At 45.8% G+C, this 22,742-nt stretch overlaps 1 protein-coding gene across 1 annotated transcript in view; it reads right to left on the bottom strand.

Annotated features, from left to right (window-relative positions):
- Positions 1 to 22,742, bottom strand: part of DMRT1 (doublesex and mab-3 related transcription factor 1) — a 103,374-nt gene that overhangs the window by 16,340 nt on the left and 64,292 nt on the right. The gene's annotated exons all lie outside the window — the stretch shown is intronic.

The following is a 22,742-nucleotide window of genomic DNA, read 5'->3' as shown; positions in this document are numbered from 1 at the left end:
AATAACGTTAAAGGCTATTGCAATTAAAAAGAAAACATACCAAGTACTCGGTCGACATGAGTGTCCTCCCTCCCCTTGCTCCTCTCTGTAGTAAGAGAGCAGATAATCAGTACGGGCTTCAAGTGTACAGTGAGGCATGTGAAGCAGAATCAGGAGGAAGGTGGTGTTTTCTTCCCCATTCTGTTTGTCTGATCCTTTGTGTCTCTCTCACCTGCTGGCACATCTTCTCTGTTGTTAGGAATCTGTGGGCCCTGCCCCCTTCCCCGGTCTCCCCTCTGCCACATCACCCCTTCCCCTTCACCTCAACCCGCTCCAGAAACAGTTCTAGCCATTCAGGAACCACTTGGAGCTCTTAACAAAAAAGTCCCAATTAAACTAATTCATGAGGTAAATGCAAGCTTCACGCTTTGACCCTCTATGTGAGTGTTTTCATTTTCTTGGCACCGCAGGGATGTCATCTGGGGGCAGAGAAAATCTCTAGACTGCTGCCTATATGGCTCAATACCCAGAACATACTATTATCAACTGGGTACATCCTGAGTGCTCTTTGAGGAGGTCAGGGTTTCGTACTGTGCAGCAAAGACGCACTTGCTGAGTGAGGTTCTGGCCCGTGCCCAGCCGGCGGCCCTCTCCGGGAACGGAGTCACAGCCTTTAGAGTCTACCGTGAGACACTCTCCTGTTGATAACCAGCTTCCCTTCCTGGAGCTTAACGAGAATGAAGTCCTATGGCGAACCAGAAAACCATTGGTATTTTAAGAAACGAAGTTACAAGATAATTAAAAGTAACTGTTTTCTAGCACTTCACCGGACACTCCAGAATCCTAATGAAGTACTTTGTCGGAGCACTGAATAAAATGAACTTCTCATTATTTTTGTTAGGAAGTGGTGTTAGTTTTCACACTAAAGCAGGTAGAACTGAGAGAAAAGGAAAAGACACAAATATTAACATTAGCTAACCGTGTGCTTGGGAGGTAAGGGGGGAATTTACCAAGCTAAATCAAGGTCACCCATTTATGTAAAAGTACTTAGAAGCTTCTGTGTCAAAATAAGCTATCAAATGCCAAAGCACTTAAGTTTGTTAAATGTGTTTATCAAACATGTATTATTTTTGTAGTAATAAAAAGTGATATAAAAAGGCAGAAAGGAAGGATAAGAGGAAATGAAAGAAGACAGAGGCCACGCTGGAAACCAACCGCGCCGCCATGTGAACCGTAGGAGGGAGCTCTTTAATGAGCACAGGCCGTGGACACTGGGAGATGAAGCAGGGATTCTGAGGAAGGCTGGACTCCCAGCCTCAGGCACGGGCTGAGTGCTGACCTAGGTAAGCAGGCCTGTGAAATGAGCCTCAGCCCACATTATTTATTAGTATAATTATTAATAATAATCACTATCATTCACTGAGGCCCTATTGTGTTCCAGGCTGTACTTTGCTTATCATCTGAACAGAACACCCTTTGGGGAGGTGGGTAGTAATAACCTCACTGGGCACATTTTACAAACTGAGGCCCAGAGATGGTGATTAACATCCAAGGTCACACAAGCGTGGAGTGTCAGAGGTAGAATGTCCTCAGGCCTTGAACCAGGTCTGACTACCACAAGGCCACAGCACCCACCGAGCGGTTTGCGGGCTTGCTGTCTCTGCCCGCCTACTGTAGACTGCACCCGAGGAGCCCTCTGCCTGCCAGCTATCCCCTTCTATATGGTCACAAAGTTGCTGCCTGAGTTCCTTCCCAGAAAGCCACAGTTTGGCTCAAAGAGACACCTCTGATGTCCAAGCATCACCTGAGCTGGAGGTCTGCCTTCTGAAAATGAATCCAGTAAGAGGTAGCTACCCCGGGGACCCCATTCCTACATTTAAAAAATCTGTTTTCCAAGCAAAAGAGATTTCAGGAATCCATCAGGCGATTTGGTGGAGTGAAAGGTTGGGGACAATTTACCTGTTTGCAGCTGACTGTCAGATGCTGGGTGTTTCAGAAAATGAAGTAGGAATCACTCGGCAGAACCCTCCATTCTCCTCCAAGGCTGCCTCCTGCTGAGAGCCTTGTGGGCTCCAAGCAGCAGAGCCAGAGGGGACAATATGCCCTGGGCCCGCAGGGAGGCCACCAGGAGCCATGGAGTGAGCACTGACTTCTACCAAGATCCCCAGCACCTGGGAGGAGAGTCTGACACAACCCTAGGATCTGGGAATCTGAGAGCTACCAGACCTGAATGTGCCTAAAAAGTGTTCAAAGGATCTTATTTTTCCCAAATTACATGTGCTTCAGGAGAGGAGAGGAAAGGGGGACAAAAGACCCTTCCTAATGTAAGCGCTTGCTTTCCCCCGCCTCTAATCTAAGAGCATGTTGACCGCTCAGCAAAGTACACAGGTGAGCAAGCAGGGGCAGGCAGACACCAAGGGGGGGGACACACCCCCACAGACCTCACGGTCCCAGCATGTCCCCAAGCACGGACAGGCACAAAACAGCCTAAGTCTGGGCAGATCCACAGAGGTGAGTGTTCAGGATAGATAAGTAACTCTCCAGTTCCAACCCTCATGAGCTTTTGTGAAGTCGGGATGGAGACAGGGAAAAATGAAGCACGTCACCCCGGCAGGCTCTGCACCTCACGGTCAGCAGTATCAAGGCTCCTGATACATCTAACAGAAGTGCCACAGTGCCCGACCGGGGCCAGCGGGCAAAACCTATCCATCAATGAAACTCACCCAGAGTCCTGCTCAGATCAGAGACCAGAGCGTCAGGAAATGGTTCATGGTACAATAAAACATTCCTGGATTCACACAACATCTGTCCTTAAAAGCAGGTCATCTTTGGGGCCTCAGTTTCCATATCTTTAAAGTTCGGAGGTTGGGCTCACTGACTTGGGCCCTTTCTCCCAGAATGAAAATTCTGTGTTATGATTCCCATTGTGCTACCATTTCTCAAATCTGTTTCCTTTAAGTTCTAAAGGGTTAAATGCCCAAAAGTCAGTTAACCGAGTACAAAACAGAGCTGGGGAGTTTAACATCAAGTGGTTACTTCCGAAGCAAGGAATTAAGACCTTTTCTCCCCTAATAAAGACATAAACATTTTCTGTCAATAATGGATGAAGTAAGTTCTTTCCAACCACTGGGATTTGGTCATTAAAAGAGATGTTCAATCTCTCCAACCTTGTGCTGCTAAAGAAAGTGGCTTCAGGTGACAGGTGACAGTGTCTGCCTCAGAATCCAACACTGATCATGTTATGAGGACTCGGTGGAAACCGCATCAGCTAATTTCTTCACAACCAGTCTCCTAACACTACTGGTTCTTCGGTGCGCTGATGGACGGACTCAGTCTGTGAATCCAGTTCTCGAGGACTGTCAACCGCTGCTCTTGTGGGACTCTCAGCTGCCGTCCACATGACCTCTGGGGCCTGGACACACACCCCTTAGCTCAGCGAGGGTGTATCCTCAGCTTCTCCTACAAAGGAGACCGTGCATTTTCAGCTGCACTGAAAACACAGTGGTCTCTACACCATGTCAGCAAGAAGGCAGGTGGGATCACTTCCTCCTTCCTGTATTTTGGGCTGCCTATTAGACTGGGACCTCTAGTGACAAGAAAACAGCCACAGAGACAAGAATTGCTGGGGTGTTTACAAGCACTTTTGCTTGTCCCGGAGCTGGTGTTCTTATGTGACACTGACTGGGATTAGGAGCAAGCTGGCCGTAGACAGACCATGTAGAGGGGTTTGGCCTGGGATCTGTCCCCTGCTCTTGTTGACCAGATGGTCGACAAGAGCACCCTCTTCCTGCCAGGCCACTCAAGAGGGGCTCCGGTTCTCTGATGGAAATGAAAAGCCACCACTCAGCTCCATTCTCCGCCCACCAGAGTGACCAAAATATGAATGTTAATAGTATCATGCTAGCAAAAGTTTGGGGGAAGCAGCCTCTTCATACAATGCCACTAGTGAACCAGCACAGCTCAGTGTGGCAGTTAATGGGACAGCATTTAATACAACCTGAGATGTAGGATTTCTTTGAAACGCCCCTTCTTAGTATCTCCCCAGAAAAACTACAGCATGTGTGTCTAAGGTTCTGCGACATCGGCACCAAACAGCACGGCTGTCAGTCAACAGAGAAATTAAGCAGTCAACTGTAGCCCATCCAACCGCAGAACTGCATGTGCCAGTTAAAGAAACAAACAAACAAAAAAAGCAGGGGCGCTGGGGTGGCCCAGTCAGTTCAGCACCCAACTCCTGGTTTTGGCTCAGGTCATGAACTCAGGGCTTGTGAGATTGAGCCCCAAGCTGCGCTCTGTACTAGGCATGGAGCCCGCTTGCGATTTCTCCCTCTCCCTCTACCCCTGCCCTTGCTCATGCACATGCTCTCTCTAAATAAGTAAAATCTTAAAACAAGAAGAATACAGCAGATTGACATGAACCAACATGAAAGATCTCTAAGGGCAACTGTTGATTGAAAAAAATAGATGTTAGCAACAATGTGTTTGCTACAACCCACTTATCTTAAGGAGCCAAGCAAACTGCATATTTCTACAGAGACTGTATCTGCACTGACTGAATTCACAGCTCAAAGTCTGGAAGGACATACAGTTAAGAATTTAGTTTTTCAGGCAACTGTTAAAATAAATGAGGATAAAGATCACAACACAGCACACACGCTGAGACTACAACTGGTTAAAAAATATGTATGTGTATTTAAAAAAAAAGACAACTTACAATCACAGCCAAAATAAAAACATCAGTGTTTTTTGTTCATTTAGGAAAAAAAATAAACTTATTTTAACTGTTCTCTCAGAAACATGTTCTGAGAAACCACAATTTTCCAAGTTATTTTTAACTGGTTTCTTTTAAATCTGACTTTAAAAGGTAGTTTTTAGATGAATAAAGCATGAAACATAGCTGTGTGGCAAGTTTCATCTTGATGGAAGAATGAAATGCCTGATTGCAAACTATTTTGAAAGAAAAAACATCTAACTGGAGAGTCTAGTGATGATGTTCTTATGAGCTACTTGAACCTATTTTGATTTTTGGAAATGCTACTTCACAGAAGGTGTAATATGCTGACAAAATCTGCGGTGTGTCATTACCACCAATCTGTTGTAAAACAGCAGGTCTTCAGCCAACAATTCAGGTAATTCCTTTGGTTAAGCTGGTCATTTGGGAATGTGTGCTTTAGACAACTAGAGCTACTAAAGTATCTTGTTAACTTAATAACCTTCTAAAACACAATTTTATACACTTCTGAAAGCAAACAAGGGACTAGAATAAAAAATATATGATGATGTCTATGTTTGAGACATTACAAAATACTAACACTTTATGACACATTCCCTATTATTGCAAGAGTGATATTATAATACAGGCACAAATAAAATGTTTGGAATAAAGTCAAATTTAAAGCATGCTAAAAACCCAGATGCCTGAATCAGGCTTGGCTCCATGGACACAAAAGATGCAGTGACTTATGAACAAGTGATTTGAGATTCAGGGGGCAAAGATTCTGTCCTCAAAATATACCTGCTACCCACAGACTGAAATACCTGAAATGCCACCATTAGAGATTCACTTCTTCAGAATAAACACTGATGTCCCCTGAAAATGCAAATAATCAGGAGAACTAGACATAAAACTGATATTATTGTACCATGTTATTTATCAGACTGTTTTCTCTCAAAAGAGGAGGGCCACAGGGGAACAGGCCCCCCAAAATAAGAACAAGGCCTAGATGTGTGAAGACTCTGTGAAGAAGCTGGATAGGATGTTGAAAGCCAACCCTACTAATCCCTCCGTTTCTGTCCTGGAATTGGTCCTGCCTACAACACTGTCAACTGTAATCTTTCTAAGAATTTGAGCAGGCACAAACTCCATCAGGAACATAGAATTAAGAGCATGGTAGCCTGCGCCCTTCATACAGGAAATCATGCCCAGCAACCCAAGGTGAGAAATGTGTTTTCCAAAGCATGGTTCTTTTGCCCAGGAAGGTCTGGGGCGAGACAGCACGCCCTCTTCCAGGGCCCGTGCACCACTGGCTCCCGGCGGCACTGGTCTGAGCAAGACTGACGCCCACAGCGGGTACAGTTACCATCAAGTGTTCCCAGCCCTGAGAATGATTTGGGGATAATTTCACTTGCTGCGCGGGGTCCCTTTCCTACCTATCAATACCCAGAACAATGCACAATAAACCGCCCTGGTTTAACAGCAGCAAAGTGCTACTCACAGGATTAAAAAATGAGCAAATCATTTGCCTCCATTTCCTGGAGACAAACATTCTGTTTGATAAGTAAACAAAAAGTCATTTATACTGAGAAGACCACTCGCGTGGATATGAACAGTTCTGATTTACTCCAACGGGTCTGGAGGGGGGGGTCATTTATTTCAGTCCACTTAGCGCTGTAACAACTGCTTTTCAAAAACCGACATTGATTCATGAAAATGAACATACGGAGTCTCTTTGCAGCATAAACCCCGACAGCCTCAGGCGACAGAAATGTAGTACAAGGTGCTGGAGGCCGGGCTGAGGACGCGAGCAATTACGCCGATATTTAACACAATCTACTGCTCATCAGAAAGCGCTTAGCACAGGAGTCAGACCCAGACAGCCACTTAACTGTCCCCTCCAGCGATTACACTCTCTCAACCCAAGAGTGTGTCAAATTAAAACAACTACACATTGACTTTTTGCTTCTGTAAACATTAAGGGGTGATTGACAACTTCAGGCTGCCGCCAGCCAGGCGTTAGCACCCGCCCTTCTGGCTTCTCTGCTCTGCACTGTTTCCTTAGGAAGATTTCCAATGGAACGCCAGAGGGTTTCAGGGCTTACCCCCCAGGGGCTCAGCTAAGGAGGGTCTACCATCTCTTACACAGGAAAGGCTTCAGATGACCTTAAAAAACTGGGCATTTTAAAATTTAGTATTTGTCACTATCCTTTACGAGAGTTCTACGCACTTCCCTTTAGGAAAATGGAAAAGCAGCCAGTCTTTCCCCCACTACTGTGATCCTGGTTTTGGAAGGATTCCTTCTCTTACCTTATTCTCGTTTCACAACTCTAAGGGGTGGAAAAAAGATATAGTTGAAATAGCGGGGAAAGTAAACAAAAGTAAAAAAAAATAAGTAAGAAGATCTATTCGCCACTGATATCCTGGGGAATCGGCAACTGGCAACTTGACAGGCGTGTTCCGTGCCGTCAACACACAAGGCCTAATGTTCTCTGATGATCACAGAAAAAGGCCACAGGCAAGTGTGGAGCATTAACCCTTCTGATCCTCTTCCCTCTTGGTGCCAAGATCATTCAAAGGGCGAAAGGAATCTTCAATAAGGGAAAACTGGATATCCACATGCAAACAAGTGAAGGCAGACTCTTCCTTACCTAATACAAAAACTAACTCAAGATCAATCAAAGACCTGAATGTTACAGCTCAAAGCCCAGTACTCTTAGAATAAAACATGGGGGTGGGGAGCTTTAGGATGTTAGATTTGGCAATGGCTTCTTGGTCACGACCCCAAAAGCATATGCAACAGAAAAAGACAAACTGGATTTCATCATGATTATATATATTTTTTTTGTATCAAAGGATACAACACAATCCACAGCGTGAAACTCACAGAAGGGGAAATCATATTTGTAAATGGTACCTCTGACCGGGGATCCAAGCCACCTGTCCCCTCCTGCTTTTAATGCAAGAATCTTTGGCGAGTCCCCAAAGACTCACATGCTCACATCTTACCCCATGGCCAGAAAACAACTTTTCCACCCGTTCTTGGACTGAGATCAACCAAGTTCTAATCTACTCCCTCGCTTTCATCTATTTAAAGTTAAAAGTGTGCAACACAGGTGAATCAGCATTGGATTATTCTTCCCCTAATTAGTCCTCCTCAACCCCACAGGTTATTCGAAGAAAGGCTATGTTGCCACAAAAGTTAGGCTTCTACTACCTTTGCTGAATATTTATTTATTTAGAAATTATCTCTCCACTCAATGTGGGGCTCAAACTCAGGACCCTGAGATCAAGAGTCACACTCTCTTCTGACCTAGCCATCCAGGCACCCAAAAAGTTATCTTCGAAATGGTGTTTGTTGAACTTGTGTTATTCCTTTGTCTCAGGTTTAAACACCACGCTGCCCCTTCTGTAACAAAATAGCCCCCACTTGTCCCAGATGGAACTATGTTCAAGAGAACACCTGTGATGACAGACGGGTCTTATTTCTGCATTATCCAACGTGGCAGCCACTAGCCACACATGGTTGCCGAGCACTAGGAATGTGGTTTCTGTGCCAGAAGAACTCCATTTTAAATTTTAGTTCGTTGAAGTTAAAATGGCCCTATGTACCTAGAAGCTCCTATTAGATAGTATAGGCCTCAGAGATCAGGCTGAAGACAAGAGTTGCAATGCTGACAGTCTGAGGTTGGACTGACAGAGACATGGAGTCAGGAGACAGGCCAGGCTGTGTCACTTAGTGTCTGTTGAGAAGATTACTGTGTTGTAAGATAAGGTCAGAGATTTCTGCTCTACCTGCCTGTGGATTCACAGAAAGATACTCGGTCTTTGTCCCTGGTTCCCTACACAGGGCTCCTAAAAGCCCTGGAACCTGAGTGATAAAGGGTGACAGAAGCTTCTTTGATTCTGATAAGGTAGCGCTTGGTGGGCCCCTAGACAGCTTTGGGATGGGGGCTGAGTACCAGAGAGAACCAGCCTTAGTTAGAAGTTAGGAAATTCCAGCCATACCCCATCAACATCCAGGGAGGGGAGAGGCACCAATGGCCAGTGAGATAATCAATCATGCCTCATGGTGAAGCCTCCATAATGACAGCATTCAGACAGCTTCTAGGTTAGTGAACACATCAAAGTGCTGGGGAGGGGGTGCCCCTGAAAAGAACATGGAATCTCTCCTCCCACTCCCCATTCTCTGTCCTATGCATGTCTTCCACTTGGTCCTTACGGAGTCACGTCCTTTATATTACACCCGTAATGATCCTGCATGTGAAGGCCCCAAATCTCACTTGCCGGGAAAATAAGCAAAGACTAATTTTGTAGCATCACCCTGGCATGAGTTGTTTAAGGTCATGCAGAGCACTACAAGGGCAAAGAGGACAACGAATCAGAAATAATTGTCCCAAAAATCAGAAATAGGAAAAAAAAGAAAAAAAAGTAAGTAACCAAATTCTAGGGGGAAAAATGTGGGAAAGAAGAGCAATAATCCGGAAGAGAAGTGCTCTGGGTGAGTGGGGTGTGCATGACCACAGAGCTCTCCCATCTCTGCACAACACCTCTGGCTCTGGGGATCTCACTGTTAGACGAGGGCCTGCCATGGGCTGGGCTCGGCCTGTCGGTCTGGAAGGTGAGTGAGCAGTCAGTAAATTCCAGACATTCCACACACGACCAGGAGCACACTGGCTCATCAGGTCTCAGCATCCTTCTGTGTCCCAAGAACCTTGGCCAGAGGAGGCACTGAGAGACAGTGAACTCTTCAACAGTGTCACAGTCCCCCCAAAGTCCTATATTGACCTTCTAGTCCCCCAAGGAGACTTCACTGGAAACTGCACTGGGAACCTGGCCCTTAGGGAGATTAAGTGAATTCAAATGAGGTCATCTGGGTAGAGCCTGGTTGGATAGGACCAGTGTTCTAAGAGGAAGATGGGGGGATGCCCGGGTTGTGGGGGTGCTCAGTCAGTTAAGCATCTGACTCCGGATTCTGGCTCCGGTCACCATCTCAAGAGTTGAGCCCCAGTAAGGCCTCTGTGCTCAGTGGGGAGTCTGCTTGAGCTTCTGTCCCTCTGCCCCTTCCTTCTACTCACGCACGCCCTCTCACACATTCACACACGCACACGCGCTCTCTCTCAAATGAATAAACCTTAAAAAAGAAGAAAGGCAAGGGAGATGAAAGCTCTTTCTCTTTCTGACTCTGCCCCAGAGAAAGGCTGTGTGAGGTCACAATGAGGCAGTGGCTCTACCCCCAACCGCACCTTGACCTGGGGCTTCTAACCTCCGGAACTGAGAGAAAATCAATGTGCTACTTAAGCCGCCCGGTGTGTGCTGGGCTACGGCAGCCCTAGCAGAATAATGTAAATGATGTTAGCACAGAACAGGAAAACAGCACAGCCCTGCTTGTTCAATGTCGGTGCACATGAGCTCCTCTCCTTCCACACAGTAGTAGGCGCTACTCGCTACAGAATTCATGTGTCAAGATGGAAGACTGGAGATTGACTAAAATAAAATTACACACATATTTCACCTTGAGAATCTTGTGGTTCCAGTTTTTGTTGGGCCTTGCAATCATTTCCCAGTCAAAATAAACCCAACCCTTCCACATGATGGAGTGTTCTTTTGCCACAGAAAGGAATGAAGCACAGTTGCACGGGACAATGGGGATGAACCTCAAAAATGTACTACTAAGGGAAAAAAGCCAGACATGAACGGTCACATAGGATTCCATGTCTATGAAATGTCTAGAAGGGGCTGGGAAGGAGGGGCAAAGGAGGAGCGACTGCATATGGGGAACCCTTTTGGGACAATGGAAACATTTCTGGGATTAGGCTGTGGTGATGGATGCACAATTCTGTCAATATACTAAAAACCACTGAACTGTAGGCTTTAAGGAGATGAATTTTATGGTGTGTGAACTATGTATCAATAAAGCTGTTATAAGGAAACAAACAAATCGAGCCCCAGGCCACCTCTCTAAGCATGTAAGTAACAAAGGCAAAACATGCCCGGACAGGACTGTGTATCTGCCCACACAGTTTGGCTGTAACCCTGGTTTCTCTAACTGAAGAAGACTACCTTTCCCTTGGGTTACAAAAAGACCACGACCAAGACCTACGTAAGAGCAAGACAGCCGGGCACATGGCTATGCCTTCCACAGCACAGAGAGGGAAGCCTGTTGTCTGTGGACACAAAGGGAAAAGCATGAGTCTCCAGGATCTGCTGACATTTCCACGCTCCCTGCCGTGTTCATATCCTAGGCATGACGCCGGTCCACGGAGAGCTGGCTCTCCAGTTTGGTACCTGTGTACTGACCGAGCCCTCAGCTTCCATCCTGGTGGGGGTTCAGGATGGGGCCTGAGAGGACCCGGTCCTGCTGAGAGTTTCCAGAGTCACTGTTCTGTCTGGAGAAGTTGTAGGAGGACAGAACTGAACCAAATGCATAGAGAGTATAAATTTCCATTTTGATTCTGAGCAGCAGTGGGTTAAATTTTATTTGCTGCTGTATTAATGGATCTAACCCATAAAACATGAAAAAAGAAATGTGTGGACCCATGAATTACCCAAACGGAGGAAGAAACACTGAGAAAGCCATGAGAGGCTTTAACCAAAGTAAGAAACCCCTCCAAGCATCATCAGCCTGCTTATTGTATGATTTTTTTTTAAAGATTTTATTTATTTATTTGACAGACAAAGATCACAAGTAGGCAGAGAGGCAGGCAGAGAGAAGAGGAAGCAGGCACCCTGCTGAGCAGAGAGCCTGATGCGGGGCTTGATCCCAGGACCCTGGGATCATGACCTGAGCTGAAGGCAGCAGCTTTAACCCACTGAGCCACCCAGGCAGCCCCCCTATTGTTATGATTTTGACAGAAACACAAATGAAGCAACTCTTTAAAACTGCTGAGTATGCTTCCAGAAAGTATTGCTGTCCTCTGTCCACATTTTGTTTTTGTCTTTTACCCCATGGCCTTAAAATTGTTCAGAGAAGACTCGAATGGAGTATAAAATCGCCGTATTTCCAAATAAAAACACAGGACGCTACGATTTGAATTTCAGACCAAATAAATAATTTTTATAATAATAAGATACTGTGGACATAATTATATGGAAATAGTTGTTTGGGGTTTTATCTGAAATTGAACTCTCGCTGGCCATCTCGTGTCTGATGGCGCAGCCCTCCCAGAACTGGCGCATCGGGCTAACTCGGGGCCCTTCTCTCCCTGCCCTGGCAGCAGAGCCAATGGAAGGCTTCTGGCCCCTGTCCCACCTCTAGAGGCCAGCACCATAAGCCTGCAGTTGTGTCCTGTGCCGCTCCAGGAAGCTGGGAAGTGGCACCGTTAATCAATCTCCAGTAAGAAGACACTGCAACTAAGAGGGAACAGTCAGAAAAAGAGCAGAGGGCAATGACAGGAGGGCTGTGTGCCCCTGCGTTTCAAGTGGGGGATGCCCTGCCCTAGACTTGGTGTAAATGGGGGAGAAACCCCGGATTCATTGTACCACCAGATACGAAAAGGCCACCAAATGGTTCTCCTAACTTCCCTGCTACACTGAAGAGAGGATTTAAAAATAAGTGTTAAGAAGATAACTGTGGGGCTGCTGGGCCTGAATATTATTTTTTATGGAGCTCATTTTTAATATCAGCACTTTTAGGGTGAATGTAAATAAACCTGATCATGCAATAAATTCAGTGTGCTCTTTTATTTTGCAGATTTAAGTTAAAACACCATAAATCTTTTCTTGGAAGCAGCATCTTTCAAGATAACAGAAGCAGCACCCGGATTTGGATACCCACTGCAAAAACAATAAATAAGCAACTGACTTCAGAGACCTCCCTAAGTGCATCTGCTCGGCTGACAGGCGAGGCGCTCGACAGCGGGTGGGATGGTCCTGCCGGGTTTCTTCGCTTGCCCTATATCACGGGGATTGTTCCCACGCACCATAACAATCCCGGGAGAGAGGGTTCCCTGGATTTGCAAGAAAGGACAGTAAAAATGACCACTGCACACGGAGCAGAAGCAAACCCACTCCTACGATGAAATAACCATCCACTCTAGTTCCCCCCAAAGAGGCCGGTTACACTGATTTCAATGAACCACTGTTGGGCGGTACATAAATGCCAGTCGCCATTCTTCACAGCTGAAGCCCGGCTGGAAGCTGACCTCAGCATATACGGTGTACCCGTGTATATGTGCAAGGTGGGAAGTATATGCCCGTATATAAATACATATAAAGCTAACTTTCAGTGTTCGGAAAACAAAAGCTATCCCCATATAACAGCCAAATTCTGACATAACTCAATTTGGACACCTCATCTGGTGTGCACTGCACTCATTCCCAGTGTAAACCCCACCGCGCCGGGCAGTGATATACTGTAATGTCACGGCGCAATCTGGATTTACTATAAAGGGCCGCGGACGAGCTTCAGAGCAGTAAACATTGCGGCGAGGTGTATTTCACACTGAGCTGGTTTTTATGAAGAACACTTCACCGCCCAGGCACGGCACCTGGATGATGGATGGTGAAAGATGCATGACAAGCTTCATCATTGTTTGTAAATCTTAACTGTTCCTGCTCACTAACTCTGGAGGCAATTTTCAAAGACAGCGGCCGACAGAAGGACAGCACAGCTCTCCTGAAGGTTATTCAAGTTGTACTTGGCCAGGGCCGGGCCTCTGAGGAGCCGAGGAGGGAAAATAAACTCCTGAGTTGAGTCTACTGCGCCCGAAGAGCATGGCCGAGGCCCAGCGGATCCCAACCAAGATGAGGAAACCTCCTGCATGAGGACATGCATTGCTCCAACCAGAGTGGCCACTGCTGCCTCCAAGTTAATGCCTGTGTGGACACTGCCTCTTTAGGAATTAGAAATGGAAATGGTCTCTCAATTAGTAACAGAATCGGCAAACTTGCTGTGTGATGTGAGCACAAAAGTTCAGGTTCCCTGCACTGATCGGGCAGGCTGGGGACCACACATCACCCCTGAACTCCAGTGAGATAAGATCAGCACAGGCACCCCCGGGGAAGCACTGACCCCCGGTAACTGTGTGCAACTTCCTTACATCAGGACATGGAGGAACTCCCAGAAGTGTGGTTTCCAGAGCTAACACTCTGTGTGCTGCTCTTGACGGTCTTCTTTAGCCCAAAGGAAAACCGTTGCAAAGGCCTTGAGTTTTTCAAGAATAGGTTAAAGATGTATAAGCAACCTCATAATAAGCCAATGACAGACTAGGCAGAGCATAAAATACTGCCTTAAAAATTATCTGGAGAAAACAAACAGGCCTTTTATTCATCCTAATTTTTTTTTTCATTTTTTAAGGATTTATTTATTTTGGGGGGTGGGGAGCAGTGAGGGGCAGAGGGAGAAAGAATCCCCAAGCAGACTCTCCATTGAACATGGAACCTGACACAGGGCCCAATCTCACGACCCTGGGATCATGATCTGAGCTGAAATCACGAGTCAGACTTAACTGACTGAGCCACCCAGGCCCCCCTCACCCTAATTTTAAAATAACACAGAATAGCCACAGAAAATAAAAACAACTATAGGGAAATAGTTGATTGTGTTTCTATCTACACTTATAATTTCCAAGCTGGTAACTCTTTAATTTATTTAATTATTTATTAACTAAAATTAAGTTATTTAATTTTCTAATGTCTGCCTTCATCATATATTAACACTCTCTCCTGTTAAACACAAAGAAATGCACATATAGCCACAAAATTAAAACTTGACTTCTCTGTGTTAAGTCATAACGATATTCTGAAGTTTATATTGAGCTTTGGGAAGAGCACGGTAAATACTACGCCTGATAAGCTGGTGGGTTTTTTCAAGGCTGCTTTTCAGGGTTTTTTTGTTTTTGCTTTTTCTGTGACACCAACACACTATAGAAAGGCACCCTTAGAAGGGGTATTTCTGCATGACGCACAAGCTAAAGAAGTAGTTTCTAGAATTTTATCATTACAGAAGAGTTAATATCACATGTATATCTTCAGACTCAGCAGATAGAACCCAAACCCCAATCACAGCCATCATTTCCTTGAAAATACTTCACATACAGGAACGCCAGACTGTTGCCCAGTAAGGCCTTAGACAAGCTAAGTAAGGCATCACTGGGCCTCAGTTTCTCTCTCTGCCTCTCGGAAAGGGGGACCTTTCTCCTCTCATTGTCTCTGTGCCTTAGTGTTCTCATCCATAAAATGGGGTAATTATACTACTATGAAGAACTAAATGAGTTATCCCCACTGAGTGCACAGAACCTTGTCCTACAGATGCTGTAAGAGCCACCTGCTTGTGAGGAGAGGAAAATGAAGGGAGAGAAGAGAAATCAAGGATACACCAGCAAAAAGAATGCCCAGGGGAGTGGTTTGGAGACCTGAGTTCCTATGCTGGCTCCTGTTCCCCAGCACTAGCAATAAGGCTCAGAGATGTCACTGCGCTCTGCCTGAAACCTCCCCTCCCTGCCCCAGCCTCTCTGGTTAGTGTGCTTAGTAAAGAAGCCCCTCTTGACCTTGCTCATAGGGCTGTGTTATTTGTCGAAAACTAGTATATGCAAAGAAGGAAGTCTTTAAAATTTGAGTTTTCCAAAGGGAATATATGGAATATTCTGAATCCAATATGCATCCAGGATATGCAGTAGCCTGGAGGTCGTAGCCTATGTCTGCCCATGTCCGCTTTATTTCCATGCCTGTTTTACTGAACTCTAGACTCTGGGCCAGTGAGGCACAGCAGGAAGGATCTAAGGTTTCTTATTCATTTAAGAACCATAGACCATCCCAGGAGCCCTCTGGGAACACGGCAGGATGAGTGCCCCTGGCGCCTGGCAAGGGGCAAAGCTGAATGAACAGGATTCCCGCCCTGCGTGTCAGACCACAGCTCGAGGACTCTCACAGAAGGGCCGCACACGTGAACCTCTTCCTTATGTGAGCCTGACAGCCCTCGCGTGGATCCCTGGGCAGTGCTCGCTCTTTCCAGACTGGTGGTGGCCTTGTCGAAGGGCAGTGTTTTACATACAAGGCAGGCTGGGGGCCCAACCAGTCTCAGTCTTCCCACAGTTTGCCTTGTGCGGTGCTGTTCCCATGGAGGGAGAGAAAGGTCTGAAGAAACCAGGGAAATCTGTGTGTTCTCGTGAAACGGCATTTCAGCTCTCCTTCAGTGCTGTTCTTCAGCCACGAGGGGACCTGCTGGTGTCCCTCCACACTCCTCTTCCCTCATTCCCTCTGCTTTACTTAGCAAACATACCGCATGTAATATATTAAAAATATACCTCCAAGGCTGCCTGTTATTATATGCTTAAAATGATTACACTTCAACTTCCTCACTCAGAAGACCACAATGTGGTCTTCTAGCTAATTTCAAAATCCCAATACACATATGATTAGTTTCAAACAGGGCCCCTGGAGGGCTAAAAACAGGCCATCCTTAATGACTGTGGTGTCATTTGCACAGCCCCCTGCCAGGCACTGGCAGGAGGAGAAAGATGCGTAAGACATGGTGGCAGGTCTTCTTATGGAAATAAGGGAGTTGACAACTTCTGCCATGGCTTTTTTACATAGCTTTTATGTAAAAAAATTTTTGACCCGTATGTAATAGGTAAGGCTATTATTTTCTCTCATCTTTCCGGATAATGGAAGTGAGGCTGGAAGAGATGAAGCGAGCATGTTATAGTCAGGCCCAGTGCTGGGGATCTGAGCCGGAGCTCCTCTCCTGGGGTGGGAGCCATCGCTTTGCGAGCACTAGCCTCCATGGTCATTGCCAAAGAATCCCCCACTTACCTCTCTGTTCAAAGCTGGAGCTGAGGGCGCCTGGGTGGCTCAGTCGGTTAAGTGGCTGCCTTCGGCTCAGGTCATGATCCCAGGGTCCTGGAATCGAGTCCCATATCAGGCTCCCTGCTCAGCGGGGAGCCTGCTTCTCCCTCTGCCCCTCCCCCAACTTGTACATCTGCAAGCGCGCCCACTCTTTCTCTCTAAAAATAAAAAAAATAAAGAAATAAAAGCTACACCTGAAAATAACAAGGTCACTAAGGAAGACAGGTTTAGCAGTCAGGTGCTTTTCTTTGAAATTTAACCCATTTCCTGAAGAGTCTGACCTCCCTCAACTCATCGCCTAAAGAGAAGTTTAAACTCAACATTCTATAAATGTTGCATAAAACATATTCAGCTTTCCTTAAAGCAGCAGAAGAAAAAGGTCAGTGTTTTTCTCCCCTGTAGGCTTGCCATATGCTTCAGAGAATATACACAAAAAAGTGAGCCCTCAGATTCTTTGGTCTGCTCTCCTTCCAGTCTGAGCAGGACTCTAAAACATTTCCAGAACATCTTTCTCCCTGACAAGAAGAACTGCCTGAAATGTCAACACACCCCTTACAGAAAGGAATGGTGGAAGTATGTACAGTATTTTCCCATCTCTTGCCATATTTGGTGATTTATAGAGCTTGTTTCCGTACGGGACATGATTTCACCCTCACAACACCTACCTCCTCACCCTGTGTTAAGGGGTGACGAAAGAAAGGGTCTTGTACTCCCAGGGCTACACAGTCGCCGGGCGGTGGCTCCATTACAATGCTAAGCACAGAATGCTCCTAGCACCCCAGCCACGGGCGCTGGCAGAAGGTCACCCCACCTCACCAAAGGGCAGTTCTGGCCTCCCGGAGTGTGAGCGAGGGAGACCTGCGGGTGCTTCCACCAGGCAGTGCGTGCCTTACTGTTCTCACCTGCAAAACTAGATGGATGGTCTGTCACTAGAATCCCGTATGCGGCATGAAGCAAATCCATGCCACGGAGGGAAAGCTTAGCCATTTAGTCGTGGCACTTGTGGGGAGGGCGGAGGAGGGGGTTAGCATAGGCCCTCAGTGAAATCAGGCACTTCCAGATTCACTGGGCTACAAAATTGCTAATGTTGCATGGATTCGGAAAGCCACGTTTGGGAACACAGATGCTTCTGCAAGGGGCCCAGACATCACAGAAAGAGCACGGGCCCTTCGACTCAGAGAGACCCTTGCCCCGACTTGGGCCATCTGACCTTTGGAGAAAGCATAAATGCTCTGTACCCTGCTTCTGCATAAATGCTCTGTACCCTGCTTCTTGGAGCTGCAGACATCCTACGTGTGCTAAATGAATAATAAAGGAACAGCTCATAATACATAACGAGCACCTCAGACGCTGGCTTCTAGCTTCTAGCTTCTGGCTTCTAGCAAGAAAGGGAGGATGAGTTTGCACAGGGGCCTGCCGCTCTATCCATGCTGGAAAGGGCCAAAGACGGCAAAGACACTGGCTGCAGCAGCTCTAACGTTCAAACTGAGACAGTAGGATAAAGAGACGAAAAGATCAAAAGATGCTTGTCTTTCTCATTTTAAATTGAAACCTTTTCCCAGGGGCTGGCCAGCCACGTACCCTCCAAGAACTTCTATGCAAGAATTCAACATGCAGAAAAAGATGCTTGTTTGTGACATGAAATGCCGCCCACCCGTGAACATGAGTGTATCTGTTAACATAGGGGCATGGCTGTGGAGATGCCCCTCTTTATCCCGAGTGCAGAAGCCTCATTTCTAGGGTGCTCCGACCACCACTTTGTGAACCACTGGCATCTGTTACTATGAAGAGGCCAGAATCATGTGTAAGCCAACCTTCTGCGTGTATACTAGGATCAGTGCTTCTCAAGCTATCTGTGGGGAGGGACCTGCTTTGTTTTGTTTTAAATTTTAAGACTTCTGTTTAAGTAATCTCTACATCCAACATGGAGCTTGAACCCACAACTCCAAGATCGAGAGTTGCAATGCTCTACCCAATGAGTCAGCCAGGCACTCCTAGAATTTTTTGTTTCCAATCCACCAAGGTCTCATACTTTCATAAGATACAACAAATGTCAATTACTAGAATCATAATTTAAAAAATGGTAAGTAAGATGAGATGGCTAAAAAATGGTAAGTAAGATGAGATGGCCCTCACACACTGGCAGGAACGTATAATGGTGCGGGCACTACAGAGAATAGTCTGGTAGTTCCTCAAAAAGTTAAACACAGAATTACCATACAACCCTGCAATTCTGCTGCTGGTATGCTCACAGAAGAATTGAGCACAGCTCTCCCAATGGAGAACATGAAAGTTCACAGCATAGCTATTGACAATAGCTAATAAAAGGTTCAAATAACGTAAATATTTATTGACTGAAGAACAGAAATGCAAGATGTTTGGTTTATCCACAACATTGGAATCTTAGTGGGCCATAAAAAGGAGTCCGGTACTAATACTTGCTACAACCTGGAGGAAGTTCAAAAACCCGAGTTATGCTCAGTGAAAGAAACCAGTCACAAAAGGCCACATATTACAGGACTCCATTCACATAAAATATCCACAATAGGCAAGTCCATTAAGACAGAAAGCAAATCAGTGGCTGTCAGGGGCTGGGGGAAAGGAGAGTAGGGAGTGACTGCTTAGGTACGCAGTTTCCTTTTGGGGTGATGAAAACGCCTTTGGACTAGATAAAGGTCATGGTTGCCCAACACTGCAAAGGTCCGAGTGCTGCTTAACTGTACACTTAAAATGGTTAATGGTTCATCTTATGACAGGTGGATTTTACCATGATAAAAAAGTGAATTCCTAGAAAAATGAAAGACAAAAAAATATTCAAACCCCAATTTTCGAATTAGATTCAATAGACCTTAAATCATGGTGTCAAACTGTTAGTAAGTTTTCCTTTATGTTTAGTTCCTTTACTCACTTCCTCTTAGACCACTAATGAAGCACCCACACGCCCCCATGCCGCGGCCCGCTGCCTGGACCCTGAGTAGTCTTGCTTACTCAGCACCCCACTAGTGTCCCGGACGATAGTGGCCCCTACCCCACACAGCCGGTGGGGCAAACCTTCCCTCTACTGGACCACTCCTGTCAGCATACAAACCTACTGTGCTATCTCCTTTCTTTGAAAAAGAGGAAAAGATCTTCCTTGAACTTGGCTCCCCTCCAGCTGCTGCCCCATTTCATGACTCCCCCTTACAGCAAAACTCCGTAAAGAAGTGTCTGTGCCCCAGCTCCTATCTTCTCTCCCGCGCACTCCCGAACGTAGTCAGGCTTTCACTCCCCCGTCCGCACCCAAATGGCCACCTGTCCAGACTCCTCCATCATTCCTACCATATATACCTACTCGGTGGTTGATTCTAGCCCTCTTCTCAACCTGACCCATCGGCTTCTTTGGCTATGTTCACGGAAACGTTTTCTTTGCTCAGCGTGCAAGACAACATGTCCCATTAGCTCTCCTCTACCCCGCCAGCCGCTCCTCGTCACTTTAACCTTTGCTGGTCCTCCTCAACTACGACACAAGTCCAGACCCCAGAGGGCCTTGGGGTTCAATCTTCGGTCCTTCATTCTCCACCATCTACACTCAACTCTCCAGGGGCTCTCACCAGACTGGCTTCAACTAACATCTATGCACAGGACCCTTGAGCTTTTATTTCTGGCAAGGATGTCTCCTCTCTAACTTGAAACAGACTTTACACATCCATTCCTATTTGATGATCCACTTGAGGACTCTCGAACACCTCAAACTTCATGTGCAAACTACTCCTAATTCCCACAAACCAGACCCATCCCATGGTCTTTACCTCAATAAACAGAAACTCCAATTTTCTACTTGGTGACGTAAAAAACTATAGTCATCCCCTCACCTCTCTCTTACTGGCACATCCCAAATCCATCAGCAAATCGTGTTGGTTCTACCTTCAAAGCAGATCTAGAATTAAACCGCCTATCTGCACCACCACACTCCTACCCTCCCTAGGTCACTGCCACCTTTTGCAACGATTACTCAGTGCCTTCTACTGGACTCCGTGCCTCCACCCTGCATTCCTACAGTCTGGTCTTACACAGCAGCCAGAGTGAGCTTCCAAATGCACAGGACAGACATGTCTCCCCGGCTGCCCCTTTGCTGGAAAGCCTGAATGGCTTCTGATGTCACTTGAAATAAAAGCCACAGTACTTGCAATGTTCTATGGAGTGCTACATGCCTGGGCCTCCTTGTCTCTCTGATCTACCCCTGATACTTTTCAGGATATGGAAGGGGGAGGAAATGCCTCCTAGTCTCTTTACCAAGGAGAACATGAAGCAGCAGTGACACAGCAAAAGGAACTTTCCCTGGAATCCCTAGGACATTCTATTTGCATGTTGCCATCTTCAGCAAAAGCAGAGGAAGACTCTGAACCAGAGTCCTTTCTTTACATGGTAAAGACAGGTTAAACTTCTCTTAAAAGAAAGTGAAAGAGGGCACGGCTTGCATGGAGCACTGGGTGTGGTGAAAAAAGAATGAATACTGAAAATAAATAAATTGGAAAAAAAAAAGGGGAAAAAAAAAGAAAGTGAAGAAATACTGATTTAATGGACAAACTTACACTTTAAAGAAAACATTAAGCCTATGGAAAAACATTGTTTTTCAAATTACTTGTAAGTCCCCACTTAGATCTTCCAATCATAATTCATTTATTAAAACACAACCAACCCAAGGATCTCAACCCAAACCTGATGGAAGTGATAAATGCAACTGGTTATTGGCCAGCCTCTGTCACCTTGTCACAGCTGAATATACTGCTGTCCCTCTCCCTGCCCACTGAGCCCTGCCACCAGCCTCAGCCCCACTCAACACAAGGGCCTCTGCTGTCCCCAACTGCCTACTTGTGTCAATGCTAATGAAAAAACTGAGGATCCAATGCTCCAAGAGATGACCCCGGAGGTGTCCTTTTGATCCCCAAACACAACTTCCTCTTCCCTTCCCACTTGCTCTGTAAACATTCCATGTAACATAGAAGCCCCACCATGCATTTGGAAGTCATAAAGCCACATTTCTTTAAACAATTAGCTGCTATTTGGATTTTCTATTTATTCATATTCTCCTTTTCCATAGCAATTCGAAAGCAGACATAATAGAGTTCCATTAACAGCTCTTCCTAGCTAACTCCCTCAGGTATGAGGCTAGTAGTGAGGGAGAGGGGCACCAGGAGGGTAAGCCTGAGGCCTCCTCATGCTTTCAAACACACGTATCACCAGCGAAAATGTAAGAAATCCCCACTGCTATTCGCCCTGTCTTTCCTGGTAAGCACTGGTGCAGCCGGTCCTTTCTGTCCTGGACTGTAACCTCTTTCCTTCTGAGCCTTTCCTGCCATAAATTCAAATGCCTCCTGCTCCTCTTATATCTGTTCCTTTCTGCTCTAATAAATTTCCTCTTATCTTTTTATCTTACTGCCCTGCTCTGAATTTACACCTTTCTCTCAAGAATGTGAGTGCTTCTGGAAATATTCCATTATTCCTGGAGCAAGAAGCTTAGCCAATTTCTTCCTGAAAGAAAGTTTCACTCCTAATTTTCTGTATGAACAAATGTTTCCTTAACTGCTTCATCGCTACAATCAGCACTAACTCCACAGACAATGGGTTAGGGTCCTGACCCTCTAGGCTGGTGTTTCTCTACAGAGTAGCAAGCTCACTTAAAAAACAACTCATTCATTCATTCGCTCAAACAATGAATAACAAATAAAAGGCATCATAACAGGTAAAAAGGTAACTAAGATGTGTTCTCTGTCCCTAAAGAGCTTAAAAGCCAGATAAATACATAGAATCAAACAGAGTATGAAAGAAGGACCACATCGGCATATGTTCTGTGGTATGAATATTTATCATACAGAGCTGTGCTTGTCCATTCCTGACAATAAATGGTCATTAATGAAAGTCAAAGTGCAATCAATAACGGGTACTTCAGCCCCGCTTCAGTTCCAATGGATCCGTTCCCTTGTCCTCTACGCTCTGCATTAATGAAATCCTCTATTTCATTTCAGTACGGCATATAAAGCATAACTTGCCCAGCTTTTTTTAGACTTTCTTATTCTGAATTTGGAAATCAAAGCATGGTTTTGATTCTCATTGTCTAAACGCCTGCTTTACAAAGAAACAAGTTCTCTGTAGAGTGTCAACTTACTCAGAGAACAAACCTCTTCTTGTTTGGCACAGGTCAAGGGCCAACTGTTGGTTTACTAGCAGGTCACACACTATTACCCTGATTCTTACTTACAGCCTTGACTGTAATCTTCTCACT

Source organism: Neovison vison, chromosome 9 (assembly GCF_020171115.1).
Source record: "Neovison vison isolate M4711 chromosome 9, ASM_NN_V1, whole genome shotgun sequence".
Classification (NCBI taxonomy): domain Eukaryota; kingdom Metazoa; phylum Chordata; class Mammalia; order Carnivora; family Mustelidae; genus Neogale; species Neogale vison.
Note: the sequence above shows the minus strand (reverse complement) of the source record. Positions and strands in the feature narration are given on the sequence as shown.